The sequence below is a fragment of the Petaurus breviceps genome, unplaced genomic scaffold (assembly GCF_028583685.1).
Source record: "Petaurus breviceps papuanus isolate PSGF00001 unplaced genomic scaffold, PetGlider_PUasm1.0 175, whole genome shotgun sequence".
Taxonomy (NCBI): Eukaryota; Metazoa; Chordata; class Mammalia; order Diprotodontia; family Petauridae; genus Petaurus; species Petaurus breviceps.
Genome location: NW_027185764.1, coordinates 35,232,108 through 35,252,093, shown reverse-complemented (window position 1 = coordinate 35,252,093; position 19,986 = coordinate 35,232,108). Strand labels below are relative to the sequence as shown.

Sequence of the window (19,986 nt, the reverse complement as noted above, 5' to 3'; positions counted from 1 at the left end):
AGAGAGAGAGAGAGAGAGAGAGAGAGAGAGAGAAAGGGAGAGAAAGAAAGGGAGGGGGAGACAGGTCAACCCAGATTTCACCCAAGGGAAAAAATGCCCTTAAGTCTGTGGTCTAGAAAGTTGGAAATGGAGACATGATGGAAGTTCTACATATTACCTTCTTCCCAGAATCTTGCTTTCCCTCAAGTTTGTCAAAGAAATGTTGCAATGGCCAACTTTTCTCTCAAAGCTGGGAGCTAGAAGGGAAACCCAAAGCGATTGAAAAGAATGGATCTCTCTCTTCTCTCCCATTCTTGCCAATTCTGGCCTATCTCTTATGCAAGTCTAAGGTATTGATCTCTACTAATGAGAGAATACTATACCAATGGGCTTTGGACCAGGTTATATGTACACTATGTCATTTGATCCTCATAATAACCTTGTAATGTAATTGCTATTAATATATCCATTTTACAGATGAGGAATCGAAGACTAAGAAAAGAATAAGTGGCTCACTCAGTGTCAAACAGCTAAAGTCCTTGAGGAAAGATTTGAATTCAGGTCTTCCTTGACTCCAAGTCTGGTATTCTTTGTTCTGTACAACCTAAATGCCTTAACAGACTTGTTGTGAGGTTTGAGCAATGATAAAAATAGTAATAATAATAATTTACACCCACATAGTACTTTGTAAATGTTGAAGCAAGATAAAAAAGTCAGTGATTATTATAAAAGCCATATCTTGGCACATAAATTCAATCCATCCCTACAAGTAGGTAGCACAGTGTATGAAGCATTGGACTTGTAATAGTCAGACAAACCTTAATTTAAATTCAGCTTCAGACCCTTATAGTTCAGAGGCCCTGGACATGTCATTTGATCTCTCAGTTTTTTTCATCTATAGATGGAGATGATAATAACACCTATATCCCAGGGTTTTGAGAATAAAATGAGATGTTTATAAATCAATTTGCAAACCTCAAAGTGCAACATAAGGGCTGATTATTATTATTTGGCAATTTTTTTTTATTCCTCACTAATTACATATCAAATTTCTCACAGTGTTTATTGCAAACTTCTCACTCAGAGCTGATATCACCTCTTACTGTATTTGAACATAGAGATCAAGGTCCACTGAATTGAACATCCTCAACTCCTCTTCTTAAATCTCTTTGTTTCTAAGCACTCTTCTTTCTCCTTTTCTCTCAAGGGAAGAGGAAGTTCTACCTAATAGAGCTAATCCATCTACTTCAATAACCCTGGAGGAGAGAGTGAGGCTGATAATTTTGCTTTTGCCTCACTTAAATCCAATTCACAAGCAAGTCAAAACATTGACATTAGTCCTCTTGGAGAGCAAAAGATGAAAAACAACAATCCTTCCACATATAAGCTTAATCATATCCCTTACTGTCACCTCTCCAATTTCACCCAATATATTACCACTCTCTAGCATCTTCAATTTCTTCTTTTCCATTGGCACATTGTTCTAATCCAATAAGCAAACATACATTGGTTTTCTCAGCCATTAAACACACAGAAATCCAAGAAAAACTCCCTTCAACAATTCATCCATCTCAACTTTTTTTCTTCCTTTAACTTCCAAATATTCAGAAAAAAAATTATTTTATCATTCACTGCTCGGCTTTATTCTTTATAGAAGCATGGTAAAAAGAAATAGTGGCACAGTAAAGCAAAGATGATATTTGGAGCTAGAGGACCATGGTTCAAATCCCAGCTCTGTCACTTACTTAAGGAAAGTTGCCTTTACTTAACTGGGTTTGAATTTCCTTATTTGTAGAGTGAACACCTGTAAGTTGTACCAGGTGATCCCAAGGTCCCTTCCCTCTCTAATTCAGTAACCCCCATTACAAAAAGACTGACTAATGGCTGAGTCCAGGTGCATCAATGTGGTCTGTCTCTTTCTTGACCTTTGTGTAGCATTTTATTCTGTTTATAACCCTTTCCTTATAAATGATAAATCTTCCCTTGGCTTTCAAGAGACTGACATCTTCTTGTTCCTTTCTTATTTCTCTGACTATTCTGTATGTCTCTTTGTCATTTACATAAATTAGGGCTGAAAGGAATCACATTAATTGTCTAACTGGTTAAGTGATTGCCCAAAATCACAGAACTAGTGATTGAGAAAGTTGAGACTAAAATGTGGGTCTCTTGATTCTTAGATAACTAGTTCTGCCTCCTTCCTGACTAATAATAATAATTGAGATTACCACCACCCCCATCTAACTCTCTCTCTCTCCCTTCCTCTCTTCCTCCCCTGACTCTCACTGCCCCCATCCCCTCCTCCTCTCACTCCCTCCCCTATATCCTCTCTTTCTACTTCTCCCTCTCCCCCCTCCATCCCTCCATACTTTCCCCTCCTTTGAAATCTTCTTCTTTAGATATCTTTTGTTGAAATCCCTGAGACCCTTTAAAATAGTCACCTTCAGTGTGGACCCAATGCATAATGATCCCATTCAATTGCTTTTCCTATCATTTTTTTTCCTTCAATTCCATTTTCTCTTCCTCTAGAAGAGTACCCAGTTTGTGATGATAGAGTCCAAATATGTTGGTTTCATTGCTTTTGATAGTGGAAAAGAGTTCTTTACAAAATCCTTGCAGACTCTTCTCCATTTGTTGAACTCTTTTCAATTTAACCCTTAAATGCCCTGAGGAGGAATTTGCTTTGTTGTCTCTCTTGCTGAACTTTTCTTAAACTTATTTTTTTCATTAACTGCTTCTTGTATTTTTCCTCTTCTTTCAGCCAAAACAAAATAAGGTTCATTAAAGATCTACCATATTGGGTATACTCTTATGGAATCTTAGCATTTGTATTGCTAATGCCAGCGGGCCAGATTGAATCTGAGCTAGATTGAATCTGAGCCTGCTTCTTTATTTTACAAATTTCTCCAATAAATTAGTAACTATAAGCAATGACTAATTTTTAGGTTTTTAAGTAAGAAAAAGGTGATGTTTGAACCTACTCCTCATTTTCTTCAAGATCATTTTTTACACATTGGGAGAGAAAATATGCATTAATTTATTGATTAACTATTCCCCTGCTATATGTAACTGGAAAGATTAATAGGCTCATGAGTTATATTTAATGAGTATCTATTGAAATAAACTAAAACCCAAATCAACATACTCATAAAACTTCAGAGGAATTATCTGCTTATCTGGGGGAGGGGGAGGGACTCTGATTTACAACAAGTGCCCATATTTATATTTAAAGGGAGCTAACAAATAAGTGCTTATTTACCTAGAATAGATAGCTAGTCATCTTTTAACTTTATGTTAATGTAAGCGTTTGCTCATTAATTTGTAGTATACACTAAAAGAGAGTGTCTCTGGAGATGCCTTTGGTTAAAATGTTTCCACTTGATTGTACATGTACATGCAACAGGGATATCATTAAAATATAATGCATTTGCGCATTGCTTTTCTTTTATTGTTTTATTTGTTCCTTTGTTATAGGTATCAAAGACGAAATTTTTATGGGTAAATGAATTTAAGAGAAAAAGGTATGCAGAATGAATAGGGGAAGATGTGTCACTTATTGAGCCAACATCTCAGATATTGGGAGTAGAATGAAAAGAAGGGGGAGATTAATTGGCTCAGTGAATAGAGCACTGACCCTAGATTCAGGAGGACCTGAGTTCAAGTCCGATCTCAGACACTTAATGCTTACTAGCTATGTGACCTTTGGCAAGTCACTTAACCCCAATTGCCCTGACTTCCCTCCTCCAAAAAAAAACAAACAAACAAACAGCAAGAATGAAAAGAAGGAAGGTTTCAGTAGAACAACTGATTTTCTTAAACATGGAGGGTTTTGAAACCAAGGAGAGAAAAATCTATACACAAAACTGAAAAGGCCTCAAATTATTTTTGTATGGGGTAACTGTTATAAGCAAGAGAGTAGGAAGATTTCAAGAAAATAAACTAAAGGCACTCAGAATATCATTGTATGCCTATTTAATTTTTATGCTTGCAATTAAAAACCAAACAAAAAACCTCCCCAGCCATCTTTTTGTCACCCTGCTAGCCAGATTATAGATGATGACTTAGAGGTCTTTATTTCTGAACCAATACTCCTATTCTAGAGCTCCATCTCCTTGTTTAGCAGTTGCCTAACAAGGTCCTCAAAGAGTTCAAATAAATAGGGGAAGAAGTAAAGGGAGATGGAGAAAACAGCTGGGCTTCACTTTTGGCCTGTTATTGTCAGTTACCTGGCCACTATATGCTGATTGTTGACCATCCCATGGCCCCATTTTCCAGGTCTGGAAATCATAAACAAATCAATACTGCCATTGTGACTAGAAAGAATATAGCAGGGTACTCTCCTGCGTACTGATTCACGATTCTGTTAACATTCTCAAAAGAAATAAAAAGAAACCATCCTACGCATATATGTTTCCATTGAGTGATGCAAATGAAGGCTCCATGAGTGCAAAGACTGCCTTCACTTGCACACTTGCGTCTTTTGTGCTGGGCACATGATAAATGCTTAGCTGCTTTATTTTGCTTCTTCATTTATCTAGTCAATATACTGATTTTTAAGGAATATTTTGCAAGTAGAAATCACACTCTGCAATAACGAGATAATAGAATTATGTGTGCATATATACACACATACACATATGTATATATAAATATATGAATGAAAATATTATTCTACTTTTCTACAATTAAAGTACTATAAAATAATATTGTCTTTTTTTTTTAGTAATTCATTTACTTGTTTGTAGCTAGATAGTATTTTCAGGTGGTGGTGGTGGTGGTGGTGTGTGTGTGATTCTTATTAAAGGCCAGGGAATTTACTAAAGTTTCTGCACATCTATCTGATAATTTGAAGTCTTGTTTGCTATCGCAGGCAACAGGACACCAATATTTGCTTTTCCCCCAATTCATTCTTGAATTCCCTTAAGTGTGGTAAAAACTTTCTCAAAAATCTTTGATCCGTGATTACTTTCAGCTATCAGAATTCGTTGGTATTCACATTGTAGTTGCCTATTGATTGTAAAACTGAATTAAAATACCAGCAGTCAGTATCCCCAAAGTGCATTTAAAATATTCTGTATTCATGTAAAATTGAGGGATTCATAAGTATATTAGTGTTCAGTTTATTCTTTGTACCAATGACTAAATTATCTGGTCACACAAGTATATACTTTTTTTATCTTTATTCATTTCCAATGAAAATGGCTTTTTATTTTAATGTTACACTTTTTGTAATGTTTTAATTAAAAACAATATGCTATTGCAATATATCTACATTTCTGTATTTGGCAATATAGCCTAACTATCTGCCACTAGAAAAACATGTCAACTTGTTTGACCAGAAAATATGCAAAGTTCCAAGACTGAGAGATTATTTTATGTTAACTATTCCTTCTGAATATTTATGCATTTAGTAACTTAGAAGAACAATTTAATTTACAATATGGTAAATACAATCTTCCATATTCTATCATTTTGAATTCAGACAGGATTTCCATAAGAAGTAATTACAGGAAAAAAACAAATTAGCAAACTTGAGGAATTCAGAAGGCTTTACACAGATCATCTTTTCTATGCCTTCCATTATCAGGCTTCATTGCTCAGATTACTCTCACAAGGACACAATAGTCCAGCCAATAAGGTTCCACTGAGCAGTGTCTCACGGGCTAAAACTTCGTGTTGTTGTTGGTAGGCACAGAGTCAATGATCAGGAAAATAAGTTTGGGCAAATAAAAGTTTTGAGCTGTAAGAATAGAAATGAGCCAAAGCCCCAGTGTTTCAGTCACTACTTAGGGTTTATTTTTAATCTTCATTTCACTTTCAGAATAAATTTATATATTGAAATTGAGAGCTGGAGAGAACATTAGAGAGCATACAGTAAGCCTTCTCATTCCATAGCAGAAGGAACTGAGACCAGATAGATCCAATGACTTACCTAAGGTCACATGTCAAGTGAGTGACAAAATATAGATTAAAATCAGGGTCTCAATTTCCATTTATTTGGTGATGCCTCAAATTTATATTAAAAGCAATGCATGTGACAGCTGGCTGGCATAGTGAATAGAGTACTGGGCCTCCTGAACTCAGGAGGACCTGAGTTCAAATATGGCCTTAGATACTTGACAATTAAGTAGCTTTGTGACCTCGGGCAAGTCATTTAACTCCAATTTCCCTGCCTTCCCCCTTCTGGGAAAATGAAAAGCAATACATTCAGCAAATTTTCTATTTCATTTTAAAGCAAAAAAAAAAAGGGTCATGGATATTTTTGGAGCTTCTTTGACAGATTCAGTTACGTGTCATAACAGATGGCATGCTGGACTCAGAGGTAAAGAGAGTTCAAATCCTTTTTTGACTCTGTGGCTTTGAGCAAGTCATTTACCTTTACTTAGCTTCAATTTCCTTACCTGCAAAATGGGAATAATAGTATCTATCTCATAGGATTTTTCAAGGATCAAATAGATAACATTGGTCAAGTGCTTGGCAAACCATAAATATTTATATAAATTCTGACTACTAAGAGCTTCACCAGAACAATAAGTGGACTAATTGATGATATTTAAAAGTATGACAGCAGGGAAAAATGGTTAATATTCAGAAACCAGTCTCAGGTCTGTCTCTAAATCCTTTGCTAGATCTATGCATACAATATGACCCCCTTTCTGTATCACATACTATTTGGTGAAAGGGGTTTAAAGAGTATTTGTATGAGCACCATGTGGGAGTTGTAGCTTAAAGAGAAACACAGTCTTTTCAATAAGAGTACTTGAAGAATATTAGATCGTTTGAGAACACCTGGGCATAAGAAAGAATGCCTTTGAAAAATGTAACTATCAATTGATAGTGACTTTTTATTGCTGTCCCATTTATATAGAACAATTTTCAGTGATTTGAAGGTTTTGGATTAATCCAAAGAACTACTTTGTGACTGTAACATAAGAACTGTAGCATTTGTGCTCTCCCTGAGAGACAAGGATTTGGGGTTTCTCATCCTGAGGGAGAGAGTGTCTGAATTGAGGCACAAGGTCAATGAGAGCAAAGTGATTAGAAGAATGAAACATCTACCTAAGAATACGAATTGATAAAATGAATAGAAACAAAAAGGAGACTGACCCCTGCTACTTGAAATGAGCAACTTCTTTTCCTCAAATCTATGACCACTCTCATTGATCTGCCAACTAGCTGCCACACTGAATTTCCGAAGGCTTAGGTCTAACCGTGTCACTTCCGTACTCAATCAATTTCAGCAGCTCTTAATTACTTCCAGGGTCACACAGAAAATCCTGTTGTGGCTCAGAGCTCACTTGCCTGAAAGTTTCCTCATTGCAGGAGATTAATTACTCAATGTTCCAAATCTATATGAGGGTTGAAGATTATGGGAACCTGAGAGATGAGAAATCCTGGTCTTTGGCCTTCTAGCTTTGAGAAAGAAGGCGCATGCTTTTGAATTCTATTCATTTCCCTGAAAGGAGAGACAAATTTCAGGATGAAGCAATGATATGTAGAGAAGGTAGCATTTCTATCATGTCCCTATTCCCGGTTTGCCTCACTATAGAGACTGTGTGGAAATTCCCCCTGGATGAAATCTGATACTCTTTCTGTCTGGGTTGAGCTAAGATAGCTTGCTCCCAGAGCAAGAATTCTTTCACTCTGTGCACTATCTAGTATATATTATCATCTGTATACCTTCTCTGAATTATATTTGTTATAGGTTTGTATAAATGGGTTTTATTTTCTATTTGATATGTATTTTCATTGTGGAATTGGCTTTTGAAAGGAGTCTAGTTTTCTATATATAGCTTGGGGTACTCCTTCCCCATTAAATGATAGTAATTGAGAGGTTGGCTTGGAACTAGAAAATATTTTCTTTAGATGAATGATATTTTTAGAGGACAGATAGTTATAATTATAATCTGGTAATCTCTCTCTAAGGAGATGAAAGTAGGAAACTTCTAGGCTCAACTTCCTGCTTCCCCTCCTTGCAGAAATCAAGGTCTCCTTTTGAGAAGTTGAGAGTGAGACTAGAGATACATATTTATGCCTCCATGCAAGCCGCATTTAGAACTACATGAACACAGATAGACTGCATTGGCAATACAACACACACTATATCACTCTGATATTTAAAGACAATCAACCTGACTCCTTCCTACCTTTAATATCTTCTTTACTCCTTTCCTCATACTTAACAATGCAACAATACTGTCTTTCTCGCTGTTCCTCACACACGCTGTTCCTGTGCTGAACTCAGTGGTTTTCACTAACTGTCCCCAAAACCTGGGATATTCTCCATCTTTTTCTCTGCCTCCTGGCTTCCTTAACTTCTTTCAAAACTGAACTCTCAGTTCACCTTCCACAGGAGGCCTTTCAGCTTTTGCTCCATCCCACTGTTAGTACCTTCCTTCTGAGATTACCTCCCATTTACAGATAGGTAAATATATCTTATATGGATATAGCTGCCGTCATGTTGTATTCCCCATTAGAATGGAAGATCCTTGAGGGAAGGTAACATGGTTTTTGCTTTCCTCTGTATTCTCTGTGTTACAATATTGCCTGATACATGGTAAGTTAGTATTAAATGCTTATTGACTACAGACTAGGCTGTTACTGTTTGTCCTTCATTCATTCTTTTTTATTAATTTGTTTGTTTCCTTTTAGTTTACAGGATTCAATTCCACAATTCCTTGAATTTCACATTTTGTCCCCCTCCTTCCTCTCCCCCCCATGGCGGCTTATAGTCAAGTATAGAATCTGTAAATACTTTCACATTATACATTAGTCAGGTTATAAGGACGGATTGTACCAGCTGGAATGAAAAATGGTAAAGAGGACATAAAACCAAATAAGAGAAGGACAAACATCAGGTATTTTGCTTCCACCTGGATATAAACTTAGTTCTTTCTCTGAATGCACATATGTCTCTCCATCATGAGTCTTTTGGGATTGACTTATATTACTGCATTTGTGAGAAGAGTCCAGTCTATCAAAGCTGGTCATCACACATATGTTGTGTCTGTAACTGTGTACAAATTTCTCCTGGTTCTACTCTTCTCACTCAGCATCAGTTCTTTTAAGCCTCTCCAGGTAAATATGAAGACTGTCTGCTCCTCGTTTCTTATAGCACAATAGTATTCCATAACATGAATATACCACAACTTTTTCAGCCATTCCCCAATTGATGTGCACCCCCTTAATTTCCAATTCTTTGCTACCACAAAAAGAGCTGCTATAAACATTTTTGTACATATGGGTCTTTCTCTCATTTCTATGATCTCTTTGGGATATAACCCTATGAGTTGTATTGTTGGATAAAAGGGTATGAAAGTATTTATATTATGGGCATAATTCCAGATTGTTCTCCAGAGAGTCTGGATCAGTTCACAACTCCACCAGCAATGCATTAGTGTTCCAATTTTCCCACATCCTCTCCAGCATTTGTCATTTTCCTGTTTTGTCATTTTAGCCAATCTGACTGGTGAGATGTGGTACCTCAGAGTTGTTATGATTTTCATTTCTCTTATCAATAGTGAATTAGATCATTTCTTCATATGCTTATAGATATCTTTAATTTCTTTCTCTGAAAACTGCCTGTTCATATCCTTTGACCATTTATCAATTGGGGAATGACTTGTATTCTTATCAATTTGACTCAATTCTATGTATATTTTAGAAATGAGCCTTTGTCAGAGACATAGGTTGTAAAGATTCTTTCCCAATTTCCCACCTCCCTCTTAATCTTGGTTACATTGGCTTTTTTTGTACAGAAACTTTTCAATTTCATGTAGTCAAAATTATCCATTTTACATTTTATAATGTTCTCTAATTCTTGTTTAGTCATAAAGTCTTTCCCTCTCCACAAGTCTGATAGGTAAACTATTCCTTGTTTTAGGAGACTGCTTACAGTATCAACATTTATACCTAGATCATGCAACCATTTAGATTTGATTTTGGTATATGGTGTTAGATAATGGTATATGCCCAATTTCTGTTATACAATATTCCAGTTTTCCCAGAAGTTTTTGTCAAATAGTGAGTTCTTATCCCAAAAACCAAGGTCTGGGGGTTTATCAAACAATAGATTACTATAGTCATTGACTTCTGAATCTCGTGTGCCTTATCTATTCCATTGATCCACTCCTCTATTCCTCAGCCAGTACCAAGTAGTTTTGATGACTGCTGCTTTATAACACAGATTGAAATCTGGTAGAGCTAGTCCACCTTCCCTAGCATTTCTTTTCATTAATTCCCTTTATATTCTAGACTGTTTATTCTTCCAAATTAATTTTGTTACGATTTTTTCTAGCTCTATAAAGTAGTTTTTTGGTAAATTAATTGGTATGGCACTAAATATATAATTTAATTTAGGCAAAGTTGTCATTTTTATTATATTGGCTTGACCCAGACACGAGCAATTGATATTTTTCTAATTAGTTAGATCTGACTTTATTTGTGTGAAAAGTGTTTTATAATTATGGTCATAGAGGTCCTGGAATTGTTTTGGGAGGTAGATTCCCAAATATTTTATAATGTCTACAGTAACTTTTAATGGGATTTTTCTTTCTATCTCCTGCTGTTGAATTTCATTGGAAATATATAGGAATGCCGAGGATTTATGGGGGTTTATTTTATGTCCTGCAACTTTGCCAAATTTATTTATTGTCTCAAGTAGTTTTTTCCTTTTTCCTTTCTAGGATTCTCTAAGTATATCATCATATCATCTGCAAAGAGTGATAGCTTTGTCTCTTCTTTGCCTAATTTGATTCCTTTGATTTCTTTTTCTTCTCTAATTGCTACTGCTAACAATTCTAGTACCAGATTGAATAAGAGGGGTGATAGTGGACACAGTTGTTTCACCCCTGATCTTATGGGAAATGCTTCTAGCTTCTGCCCATTACATATAATACTTGATGATGGCCTTAAATTGGTGCTACCTATTATTTTAAGGAAGGCTCCATTTATTTCTATACTTTCGAATGTTTTTAATAGGAATGGATGTTGTATTTTGTCAAAAGCCTTTTCTGCATCTATTGAGGTTATCATGTGGTTTCTGCTAGTTTTATTGTTGATATGATCAATTATACTGATGGTTTTCTTAATATTAAACCATCCTTGCATTCCTGGAATAAATCCTACCTGATTAAAGTGTATTATTCTTGAGATAAGTTGCTGTAGTCTTTTTGCTAGTATTTTATTTGGAATTTTTGCATCTATATTCATGAGGGAGATTGGGTCTATAATTTTCTTTCTCTGTTTTAACTCTTCCTAATTTAGGTATCAGTACCATATTTGTGTCATAAAAAGAATTTGGTAGGACTCCTTCTTCACTAATTTTCCCAAATCATTTGTAGAGTATTGGAATCAATTGTTTTTTAAATGTTTGATAGAATTCACTAGTGAATCCATCTGGTCCTGGAGATTTTTTCCTAGGGAGTTGACTGATGGACTGTTCAATTTCTTTTTCTGAGCTGGGATTATTTAAGTAATTTACTTCCTCTTCAGTTAATCTGGGCAACTTGTATGTTTGTAAATATTCATCCATTTCCCTAAGATTGTCAAATTTATGTGCATACAATTGGGAAAAATAATTCCTAAATATTGTTTTGAATTCCTCTTCATTGGAGGTAGATACACCCTTTTCATTTTTGATACTCATAATTTGGTTTTCTTCTTTATTTTTTTTATCATATTGACTAAGGGTTTATCAATTCTGTTGGTTTTTCCATAAAAACAGCTCTTGGTTTTATTTATTAATTCAATAGTTTTCTTAATTTCAAATTTATTAATCTCTCCTTTTGTCTTCAATATTTCTAATTTAGTATTTAAATGGGGATTTTGAATTTGTTCTTTTTCTAGGTTTTTTAATTGCATGCCCAATTTGTTGAGCTCCCTTTTCTCTAATCGTGTATGCACTCAGGGATATAAAACTTCCCCTAAGAACTGCCTTTAATGCATCCCAAAAATTTTGGTATGTTGTCTCATTATTATCATTCTCTTGAATGAAATTACTGATTGTTTCTATAATTTCTTGTTTGGCCCACTCATTCTTCAGGATTAAATTGTTTAATTTCCAACGAGTTTTTAGTCTGTCTTTCCCTGGCTCTTTATAGCATATAATTTTTATTGCATCATGATCTGAGAAGGACGCATTTAATATTTCTGCCTTACTGCATAGAATTGTGAGGTTTTTATGCCCTAGAACCTGGTCAATTTTTGAGTATGTGCCATGAACCGCTGAGAAGAAAGTATATTCCTTTTTATCCCCATTCAGTTTTCGCCAGAGATCTATCATACCTATCCTCTCTAAAAACCTGTTCACCTCCTTAACTTCTTTCTTGTTTATTCAGAGAGGGGAAGATTAAGGTCTCCCACTAGTATAGTTTTGCTATCTATTTCTTCCTCTAATTCCTTTACCTTCTCCTCTAGGAATTTGGATGCTACACCACTTGGTGCATACATGTTAAGTAATGATGTTGCTTCATTCTCAATGGTGCCTTTTAACAGGATATAGTTTCCTTCCTTATCTCTTTTAATTAGGTCAATTTTTGCTTTTGCTTTATCTGAGATAAGGATTGCTACCCCTGTTTTTTTTACTTTAGCTGAGGCATGATATATTTTATTCCAATCTTTTACCTTTACCTTGTGTGTATCCCTCTGTTTCAGATGTGTTTCTTGTAAACAGCATATTGTAGGATTATGATTTCTAATGCATTCTGCTATCCATCTCCATTTTATGGGAGAGTTCATTCCATTCACATTTACAGTTATGATTATTATCTGTTTCTTTCCCTCCATCCTATTCCTGCCCCTGTTAATGTTCATATTTTACCTCCCTTCTCCCTTTCCCCCCTTAATAGTTTTCCTTTTGACCACCACCTCCCTCAGTGTTCCCTTTTCAGTCCCCCCTCCATTTTCCTCCCCTTTCCCCTTACTACAAACCACTCCCACCCCCCTTTCATAATCCTTTCCCCCTCCTACTGCCTGTAGGATATTTTTATATTTAATGAAGTATGTTATTTCTTCTTCGCACCAAGAGTGACAGGAACAAATCTCATACAAAGCTCCTCTCCCTCCCCTCTTTCCCTCTAAAATGATATTTTTGAGTTTCTTCTCCATAGAGTCCTATGCTTAACTGGCTCTTATTCCCTCCTTTTACCAGAACCAATGAAGGAAAAGCTCATATGCTTCCCAACTCCCTCCCTTTTTCGCTCTGCTATACAGTTTTTATGCCTCTATGTGTGGCACAATTTACCCTTTTCTACTTCATCCATTCCCTTTCTTCCATTACAGTCCCTTTGTAGCACTTAATGAGATTTTTTTTAATGGTCATTTTGTGTATTTTATAGTCATACCCTCTACTTGTCTATAACCAGTTTACTCTTATGAAATAGCAGGGTGTGTGTGTGTTTTCTCCTTGTTTATCTTTCTAAGTCACTGTTGCATCTCATAATTGGAGGTTGAATTTTCCATTGAGTTCTGGCTCTTTTATCAAGAAGGTCTGGAACTCTTTTATATCATTGAAGAACCATCTCTTTTCCTGGAAGAATATGCTCAGTCTCGCTGGTTATGTGATCCTTTGTTGTAACCCAAGCTCTTTTGCCCTCCAGAAAATTGTATTCCACTGCCTCTCATCTTTCAGTGTAGAGGCTGCCAAATCCTGTGCAATCCTCGCTGTGGACACTCGATATTTGAATTGTTTCTTTCTGGCTACTTGAAGTATTTTCTCTTTTATCTGGTAGTTCTGGAGTTTGGCCACAACATTTCGAGGACTTTTCAGTTTGGGATCTCTTTCAGCAGGTATCTGGTGGATTCTCTCAATTTCTATTTTACCCTCAGGTTCTAGTATCCCAGGGCAGTTTTCCTTAATGAGCTCTTGGAGAATGTTGTCCAGGCTCATTTTTTCATCATAATTTTCTGGTAGGCCTATTATTCTCAGATTATCTCTCCTGGATCTGTTTTCCAGGTCAGTTATTTTTTCTTTGAGGTATTTTACCTCTTTTTCTAATTTTTTATTCTTGTTGTTTTGCTTGACTAATTCTTGGTCCCTCATAGAGTTATTTGTTTCCATTTAGTTAATTCTAGTTTTTAGCAAATCATTTTCCTTGGTTAATTTTTGGAGCTCCTTTTCCATATCATACACTTTTCTTTTTCGAGAGATGTTTTCCTCATTATAATGTTTTTTTTCTAATTCTGCTATTTTGGTTTTTAGAGAATTATTCATTTTGTCTTCTATCTCTCTCATTTTGTTTTCAAAGTTCCTTTTGATCTTATCTAGGAGAGCCTTCTGTGCTTGGGACCTATTCCCTGTTGAAGTTTCAGCTTTGAGTGTGGAGTCCACATTGTCTCCCTCTGAGGTTGGTTCCTCCCTCTGAGGATAGTAGGACTCCAGAGTCTTTGTCTTTGTAGTCTGCTTTCTACCCATTTTGAGGCAGGGTCCTAGCCATGCCCCCTTCCTCTATGATCCCAAGCCTTTACTGCAGAGGGTTTTGCCCTGGGGCAAGAGTTACTATGTTTTCAGGGTCACAGGGGGGGTTTGGAGCAAGTGAGATTAACTCTGTCATCCTGGACTTTGGAGGTCCTGAACAGGGCTTTTTTTTTAATTTCTGGGCTATATTTAAATTAAATATCAGTGGTAGCTCCAGGAGTGTTTGCTGTGCAGGATATACTGGGATATATACCCCTGTATTTGCTTTTTACCTTGCTCTTTCCAGTCCCAGCCCTTTGGTGATAGGCCTGGTAGTGGACCTTATGTTTGGTGGGAAGACTTGCCCTCAGAGTTTATCAGGCCCCTTCTGGGCCTGCCTCTGCCAGCCGTGCCTTCCCAGCCTGCCTCTCCTTCATTCATTCTTGAAGAAGACCATGACATCAGGAATGTGATGGCATGATGTGCAAGTGAATTGGATTTAAGTGAGGGAGGGCTGTGCAAAGTCATCAGCCTCACTTTCTCCTCTGGAGTTATCTGGTTCCAGTGGTCAGATAAGGATCAAGACTATGCACTGAGAATAAAAGACAAAAATGTAATATATTCTCTTTGCCTTAACCCATCCCCTAGCTTTCTTGCATTCCTTTAAGACTAGGGTCATGTCTCACTTTCTAGAGGAGGTCTTTTCCACAAACCCCTCTATAAAGGTCCTTTTCTCTGAGATTACCTTCAGTTTACACTTTTATATCTTGTATGGACAATTAGTTGCATGCTGTATCCCCTATTAGAATATAAGCCCCTTGAGGGCAAAGATCATGCCTTTGCCTTTTTTTATGTCCCTAGTACTTTGGACAGTACATTAATAAAGGTTTGTTGACTGACTTATTTGGATGGAGCCATTTAGCACAGCTGATAGAAGTGAGAAATACTCTGCAATTTCTAAGATTATTGGAGCAAAGCTATTATAGCCACAGGAAACTGATTGGTGAAAACAGAATTCTACAATATAGCTGACTATATCTATCCATATTACTTTTTATTGCTAGGAAGATTTTGAAAGCTAAGAATGGACAAGCTCTATAGATGGGAGCTGTTTTGAATGTAAGAAAGCTGTGTAGCTTCTGGGAGCTGACTGGAGAATACAGAGTCATTTTGCTATAGGACAAATTGGCTGGGTTTATCTATTTTCTTTGATGCCATCTACAGTTTGAGAGAGGGAAACTTAAGAGTCTAGAGAAAAGGAGTTTTACAGTTTTGTGGTTTAAGGGAATTTCTTATCACCTTAATAGTGTAATACTGTATCAGCATCCAGACAAGAAAGCAGACATGGAAAGCTGCAGACCTCACTCAGGCTTAGGGATGCTCTTTCACTACATAAGGGTAACAATTCTGTGTACTAAAAAAGCTTAACACTAAATCCTGAGAATAGCAAAGAAGTGGATTTGTCCAGCAGGTAAACTATGAGGCTCAGGAATAGGTGATTTGCATTGTACTGTAAAGGATTTGCCAAAGATACAACAGACTTCCAAGCTCATAGTCTGGATTTGTGAGTTACTCCATGTACATTGATTTTCCTATTCTTGTCTCTGAAGTTTCTCTAGGTTTTGCCCCCTTTCTCCCCTTTTTGTCAAAGTGGGTACAAGTTGTGGAGTGTGACCCAGGTTTATAGGCAGATATATTCTACCCCGAATTCTGGTTTTGCTTTCTGTTGAATAAATATCACATTAAGATTATTTTTGCTTTAGCTTTTTTAGTAATATGCTATATTTAAGAGTTAATGGTCCCACTATGACTGATCTGAACAAATAGGAAGCACACCAGTGGTAGTTCAAGATTTACAGTGGCAGGTAGTAGGAGTTTACTCCCCTCACCCCAACATCAGGTAACCTTTAGGTCCCTGAGGGCAAGTTGAAGCCTTGTCGATGACCTTCCCTTTTCCCCCACTGCCTTCTGACCTGCCAGTATGAGCACAGTTTACTTTTAAGTGAATAAGCTTAGAAAGAAAGGAGCAGGATGTGGGAAATACAGGATGCCTAGTAGCCAGGAAAAAGTGAATCAGAACAATAGAATACTTTGTTTTAAGCTTCCTAGGGACTAAAGCATATGCGTAGCAACCAAAGATTGAACTCTCTCCCTCTCTCTAGCTGTCTGTCTCTCTCTGTCTCTCTATCTGTCTGTCTCTGTCTCTCTGTGTCTCTCTCCCTCTCTCTCCTCTCCCTTTCTCTTTCCCTCCCTCCCTTCCTCTCTCTCCCTCTCCCTCCTGTGCATTATAAACAGGTACATATCTATATACTGGTCAACAGAAATGTTATAGTGAAGAAATTTCTGAGTTATTTCCTATCCTTGAAAATCCCAGAGAAATAGATACCATAGAAAAAATGCTTTTTTTTTCCTATGACTGATGTTAAACTTATCACCACGTTCTGCAACTTTGTCTTGCAAAGGACAGAATAGCTTGATTATAGACCTTTCCAGTGGGATCTCTTGGGCCAACCTCAAATCCATTTCCTTTTCAGGCCATATAGATCTACAATTCCTTTCTCTAAGATAGCTAGAAATCAAGGAGATTCTAGTTATACCCCCTAAGCAGGGAGTGAAGCATGACTGTGAGCCCACGTAATCTGATTTAAGGATTAGCCAACAAACCTAATGAAACAAATGTTTAGTATAGTTTAATAGCAACACACATGTTTAGGGGATGTAATTTTGTAATTGCAAAATAGACATTAAAGTAAATTGAATAAATCACAAAGAATATGAATATAGGGGAAATTAGTATAAAATACTATAAGAAATTAAATACAAGAGTTAATAATACTCAACCATAATTTTTCTTTAGTACAATTCTCATGTTATAGTATTTACTGAAGGAAGCTATTATTCTACCCCCCCTTATAATTAAAAACATAATAAATAGTAACAATAGCTAATACTGTGTATCCTAATAAGATCGGTTTCCCCATGACAGAATAGAATCATTTTTTAAAGTACTTGTTATAAAAATAGTCAATTATTTTAATCAGATTCAATGGTGATGATGGGAATTATTGCCCCAAAGGCTTACTTTTACAGTGGGAAATTACATGGTAAGTAACTTAATGGAACTGAGATTTCCATCTTACTTAGTATATATTAAAAGCAATTAAAATGAAAAGTATATTTCTCAATATTCAGGGTTTTGTTTTTATTGTTATGCTACTTAACATGGCAGCAAAGATGTCCAGAGAATGTTGTTTTGTAATGTCATCATGCAAATTATACTAAATTTAATAAATCACAAAAAGTACAAGTATGGGAAGGACAATAGCAAAATGATATACGGATTCAGCTTTAGCAAGGTTTCTGGAGAAAAGGTATATTTCATAATGGGAAGATGTCTATAACCCTAATTACATCTTCATGTGCTTTAGATGACTTAAACAGAGACATGTCAGAAATAAATACAGCATGGAACCAAAATATAGAAGCAACAGGAAAGTGTGCCATTATTTTATACTTTTCATTCATCTTCATTTAAAGTTTCCTTTGAAACCTTCCTGTAGTGATAGAAATAATCTATAAAGCAGTAAGTAAGCTACCTAGGAAAAATCAGTACTTTTTGTCACTTTTATGAATACAGCTCCTCCCATTAGTAGATTTTATTAAACTACTCAGTCTTTCCAAAGAGGTTTGCCTTATCCCACATTGGCTAAATTATCCTCAAACTCTGGTGTGTCGAAATGAGAAATTACTTTGACATCAATTTACAAAGGAAATCTGTCATCAAACTACTTTGCTTTCCCTTCTAACTCTTCAGATCTGTGACTCTATGATTCTATGCCATCTATTAATCTTATAATCCATTATAGTTGCAAAGTACTTTACATACTTTTTTTTCCATTTTATCCTAACAATAACCCTGTGAGGTAGACAATGTAAATGTTATTATCTCTGTTTTGCAAATGAGTTAAAAAAAAGGACCTTCCCCAATGGTACATATCTAGTATATGTCCAGAGGCAGAGTTTGAACTCAGATACATTATTTACCCAATTCTGCTACTTTTTTTTTTTCAGTATTATACCACTGTCTCCTCTCCCAGCTCAGCTCTCATTATGGCTTTCTTGTCATACTCTGCTTTTGGAGCTAAAAACTTTTAAATGACTAGACCTGGACTTGCACCTTTGGACTGCAGCTGATGAACCAGGATTCTGCTTCCTACCACATTGACTCCTTAGGATTTTCTGGGAGTTGTACAGCTCACTTATTTGCTCTAGTAACAAATTCAACCCTCAAAGACAGAATAAGAAAGAGGCAATATCGTAAGAGAATTTTCCTAATTTTATCACAAGCAAATAGTACTAATAGAATATTATACAATGAAATAGCACTAAATCTGAACATCCCATAAAATCTCTCTGTCTTAGAAACCTTTTTTTTCCAATTTACACATACATATGCATATATGCATATGCACCTATACATATCCACACAAACATACACATGTCTGTATATGCAATGTATGTATATACACACATACATGCATGCGTGTATATATATGTGTATATACACACATACAAATATGTGTGTGTGCATAAGATATGAAACAGAGAATCAGGAAACCATTCGCAATTTGTTCTTCAAGTTCAAGCCTAACTATAAGTGAGAGTTGAGTCATGACCCTAGAAATTAAATCTAATGCTAAGTAAAATTCTTCATCTGACTTTTTCAAATTTAATTAGGCATTTACAGTCTTATCTTAATTTTATTTTAGTTTTTGCTTTTTTGGAGGGGGGAAGGAAAGGCAATTGGAATTAAGTGACTTGGCCAAGGTCACACAGTTAGTAAGTGTGTCAAATGTCTGAATCTGGATTTGAACTCAGGTCCTTCTGACTCCAGGGCTGGCGCTCTATTCAATGTGCCAACTAGCTGCCCTCTCATTTCAGATTTAAAGCAAAGTCCATGCATTGTTTGTATGTTGTTCATCATTTTAACATATACTAATGCTGCTATATATATATATTATATATATATAAAAGCAAGGTCATCTTAGAGAAAAATACACTAAATGTACCTATTGAATAGTTCTACTTGGTGAATTAAAGTTGATTACTTATTCTCTTAAAAGCCCTCTTTTGCAAAATGTATCTCAAACATTATAGAAATATTCATTGCAAGTACTTCAATTATCACTTATGTAAAGGAAATGTTTGTTGAAATATTTTCATGTTGTTCATGTACTCAAAATATTTCTAGTTTCAGTGTGACATAGGAGATGGAAGGAAGACTTTAGTTTAAATCTTGATCCTATCACACACTAATTGTGTGACCCTAACCAAAGTATTGATGCCTCAGTCATCCTAGACAATTCTCTGTTCACAACTATTCCACATAATTCTGTGCTGGTCCCTCTTCTCCCTCTTTACTACTTCACTCAGTAAAGTTTGCTTGATGATCAATTTTCATGGATTTAAATACCATGTCCATGCTGATGACTCTCACATCTACCTATACTGTCCTAATCTCTCTGCCAATGCCCTATCTTCTATCTTCAACTGCCTTTCTCATACTTGATGTCCAGTAGACATCTTAAACTTATTGTGTCCTAAAATGCACTCAT

At 36.0% G+C, this 19,986-nt stretch overlaps 1 protein-coding gene across 3 annotated transcripts in view; it reads left to right on the top strand.

Annotated features, from left to right (window-relative positions):
- The window catches only part of EDIL3 (EGF like repeats and discoidin domains 3), a 629,193-nt gene that overhangs the window by 308,345 nt on the left and 300,862 nt on the right, over positions 1-19,986 (top strand). The window lies entirely within an intron of this gene.